At 47.4% G+C, this 4126-nt stretch overlaps 1 non-coding gene across 1 annotated transcript; it reads right to left on the bottom strand.

The window, feature by feature from the left end:
- Positions 1-212: 212 nt before the first annotated feature.
- Positions 213-286, bottom strand: trnae-cuc (transfer RNA glutamic acid (anticodon CUC)). Its single transcript has one exon. It is a non-coding gene; the product is annotated as a tRNA-Glu (tRNA).
- Positions 287-4126: the final 3840 nt, after the last annotated feature.

Genomic DNA, 4126 nt, shown 5'->3' with positions numbered 1-4126 from the left:
GTAAATTCAAAACAGCGTCGACTGGAAAACAACGCACGCGAAACAAGATTTTTCCTTAAGAAGCAATGATCACGACACATACAAAGCAATCTGAATCAGGACACAGATTCAATGAGCCACGACACAGCGCAGCACCCAGGGACTACGAAGATAAATAAACAATTGCACAGCATATTTTAGAAGGATGGGCAGACTTTACCGTTGAAAATTGCTTCTCCGGCCGGGAATCGAACCCGGACCACGGCGGTGAGAGCACCGGATCCTAACCACTAGACCACCAGGGAGACGTAGATGCCGCCTGTCAGCTCTATTGAAAATGTCTTCCCTGCCCGGAAATCGAATCCGGGCCACGGTCGTGAGAAGGTGTTCACCTGTGTATCCAACAATGTCATTTCTTGTATCCATTGCTCCCGATGGGATCTCCTCTACATTGGGGAGACTGGAGACCCCTCGCAGAGTCAAGTCACAGCGCTTGAGGGAACATCTCCAGGACACCTGCACCAATCAACCCCGTCACTTTATGGCCCAACATTTCAAACCCCCTCCCTCTCTGCCGAGGACATGCAGGTCCTGGGCCTCCTCCATCGCAGCTCTCTCCCCACCCGATGCCTGGAGGAAGAATGTCTCATCTTCCGCCTCGGATAAATTCAACCCCAGGAACAAATTTCACAATATGTTTCTGATAGGAGGGAGACCAGAATTAAACTCACTATTCCAAAAGTGGTCTTACCAATGTCCTGTACAGCCATAACATAACTTTCCAACTCCAATACTCACTCAGAGGATTGGGAAAGCTTTCAAAACCCACAAAAAACAGACAGGAAAGAATGGATCAATCAAGAACTCTATCAATCTATCTATCTATCTACCACCTATCTGTTCCATCCTCCTCTCTGACCTGTCACCTCCATCCTCACCCCCATTCACCAATGCTACTTTCGGACCAGCACACCCCCACCCCCAATTTATCTCTCCACCCTGGAGGGGACCTGCCTCAATTCCTGATGAAGGGCTTTTGCCCGAAAAGGCGATTTTCATGCTCCTCGGAAGCTGTCTGACCTGCTGTGCTTTTCCAGCACCATTCTGATCTAAACTCTGGTTTCCAGCACCTGCAATCCGCACTTTTGCCGACCCAATAATCCCAGGGTGTCGGTTTCATATCGACAAACTGACACAAGCAGACACAACGTCTGCAGAAACCCTAGCCACATTACTTTACATTAACGACATCTGTGAAATGATGTCCAGACAACTCAACCCTCTCAACATCATGGTAGCCCATAAACCTACCAACACACTTAAACAGCGTCTAATGAACCTGAAATACCCTATACAAACAACCAGCAAACGAATGTTATTTACAAAATACCATACAAGGCAATATATACATGAACTCTGCCACACAGTTCTGTTTTTCACTGGAGCATCGGAGGTTGAGAGGTGACCTCAGAGAGGATTATAAAATCATGAGGGGTGTAGATGAGGTGAACAGCAGGTATTCTTTCCCGAGTGTGGGTGTTCAAGATTAGGGAGCAAATTTCGAAGATGAAGAAAGAAATATTTTAAAAAGACATAAGGGGCACCTTTTTTTAGAAGATAAAGAGTAGTTCATGTGAGGAATCAATGTCCAGAGGGGTTGCTGGATGCAGGTACAGTTACAATGTTTAAAAGACATTTGGATAAGTACATGAATAGGAAAGGTTCGGAGGGATATGGGCCAAACACTGGCAGGTGGGACCAGTTTAGTTTCAGAACACAGTCAGCATGGACTAGTTCGACTGAATGGTCTGTTTCTGTGCTGTATGACTCTGTAACTGTTCTGTACTGGTCTCAAAACCATTTTCTTACCTTTTCCCATAACTTCTTTGTTCTTCAAAGTCACGTAAGCTCAGCCTTGAATACATTCAATAGCGGACCTGACTGCAGAAAGACATCCCCACTTCTGAACTCAATTCCTCTTGCTGATATATACCACTTGCTTTGCTCATTGCTTGCTGCACCTTTCTGACAACTGGCATTGGCTGGTGTTGAAGGACGCTGACGACCCCTTGTCTGTCCACACATCACTCCTGGTGAAGGGCTCGTGCCCGTTACGTCGACTCTCCTCATCCTCCTCCTCAGTTGCTCCCTGGCCTACTGTGGTTTTCCAGCACAACAATATTCAACTCTGATCTCCAGCATCTAACGTTCACCACATCTCAACATAGCACCATTTCAACCATGCATCTCCTTTCTGCTTTCTTTTTACACTGCAAAGGCTATAACTTCACACTGTGGTACTGCATTTGCCATGTGTTTCCAAGTTGACACACAGACCGGGATCAACTTTTCCAGAGTCTGGCCCCTCCCTCGGTTCACTCTTTCCTTTCAATTGCTGCAAGTCAACAATTGAACCCCAGAATGAAAAAGTGGAAAGAAAAACACTGTTGTCCTCACAAATGTTAGACAGACGAAGAAAGTTACAGTCTGGGATGACGTTTAATCTTATGCAGAGAAAAAGAGCAGCTGCAGCTTCAGAGCTCACGGTCCAATCTCCACATTTCGACAATGGCCGGCTCTGATTGGCAGGAGGAACAGACTCCTTCTGGTCCTCCAAGGTTCCACACTGCTCCGTGGAAAGGAGCTCGCACGCTCCCAAGAGTATACGCAGTGCTTGCTGACACTGGCGGTCATGCGCAGTGCTTGCTAACACTGGCTGTCATGCACAGTGCTTTGCTGACACCGCGGAGCATGCTCAGTGTGCAGGAATTTGTTACTAACTTTTCAGTTAAAAAATCACAAAGCACCTGGTGATAGCCCAACAGACTTATTTGCAAGCACTAGCTTTCGGAGCCCTGCTCCTTCATCAGGTGATTGCGGAGTATAATATCGTAAGACTAAGAACTTACGATGTTATATTCCAAAACCACCTGATGAAGTAGCAGCGCTCCGAAAGCTAGTGCTTCCAAACAAGCCTATTGGACTGTAACCTGCTGTTGTGTCATTTTTAACTTCATACACCTTAGTCCAACACGGGTACCTCCCGATCATGACAAATATAAGATTACGAGAGAAAAATGCCGAAGCCATTTTTTTTTGCTGATTTTTCCCCCTGTGCCTCCACATTTTGTCTGGTTTCTGAACGTTTCTGTCTTTTCCCCTGGATAGAAGTATTCCAAAACTAGAGGGTAAAGGTGAAGGGGAAAGATTTTAATAGATCTAAAAGACTAGGAATAGACATTCACCCCTTACTGGACGAAAGTGAGGACTGCAGACGCTGGAGATTAGGGTCGAGAGTGTGGAGCTGGAAAAGCACAGCAGGTCAGGCAGCATCCGAGGAGCAGGAGAATTGACGTTTCGTGCATAAGCACTTGGCACTCGGCCATCGCTCCTTCAATCCCCCTGCGAAAGCACCTGAACTCGCTGGTGCCTCCGCCGGTGGGAGGAGCAGGTGAATCCCTTCCGGCACTTGCAGCAGGTGAATGGCCTCTGTCCAGTGTGGACCCGCTGGTGGGTCAGCAGTGCAGCTGACTGAGTGAAACCCCTCCCGCACATGGGGCACGTGAATGGCTTCTCTCACTTGTGGACCCACTCGTGCGTCTGCAGATGGCAGATCCGACTGAAGCCCTTCCTACACACTGAGCAGGTGAATGGCCTCTCCAGGTGTGAATGCATCTGTGGCTTTCCAGCACGGATGGGGAAGGGAATCCTCTCCCACCGTCCCCACATTTGCACGGTTTCCCCTTTGGAGGGAACTTTCCTTGTGTTGGTCTGGGATTGAAATTACAAACAGAATGGGGACAATAGCCTTTCCCACCGTGAGGGGTGAGACTTTGATTCCCCCAATCTGAGTAATTGGTTTGCAGCACTTTTCACAGTCAGCGCACTGAATCTCCCTCACTCGGTGTCTCAGTATTCTGCCTGCCGCACCAGTGTCCAGAATCTCTCAAGCAAACAAAAGCAAACATGTCTTCTTGATTGGAATGGCTGCTGATATTCAAGTCTCAATGAATCAAGTGGCTCTGTCAGAAGTTGATGTATCATTTGCTTTCAGATTTCTTTCTACACGCCTTCCTGCGAAGAAAAATCACAAACTAAGTGATCACTGTCAGTACAGTTAATGAACATAACATAGGTGGCAATTCCT

Source organism: Chiloscyllium punctatum, chromosome 36, assembly GCF_047496795.1.
Source record: "Chiloscyllium punctatum isolate Juve2018m chromosome 36, sChiPun1.3, whole genome shotgun sequence".
In the NCBI taxonomy this organism is placed as follows: domain Eukaryota; kingdom Metazoa; phylum Chordata; class Chondrichthyes; order Orectolobiformes; family Hemiscylliidae; genus Chiloscyllium; species Chiloscyllium punctatum.
Note: the sequence above shows the minus strand (reverse complement) of the source record. Positions and strands in the feature narration are given on the sequence as shown.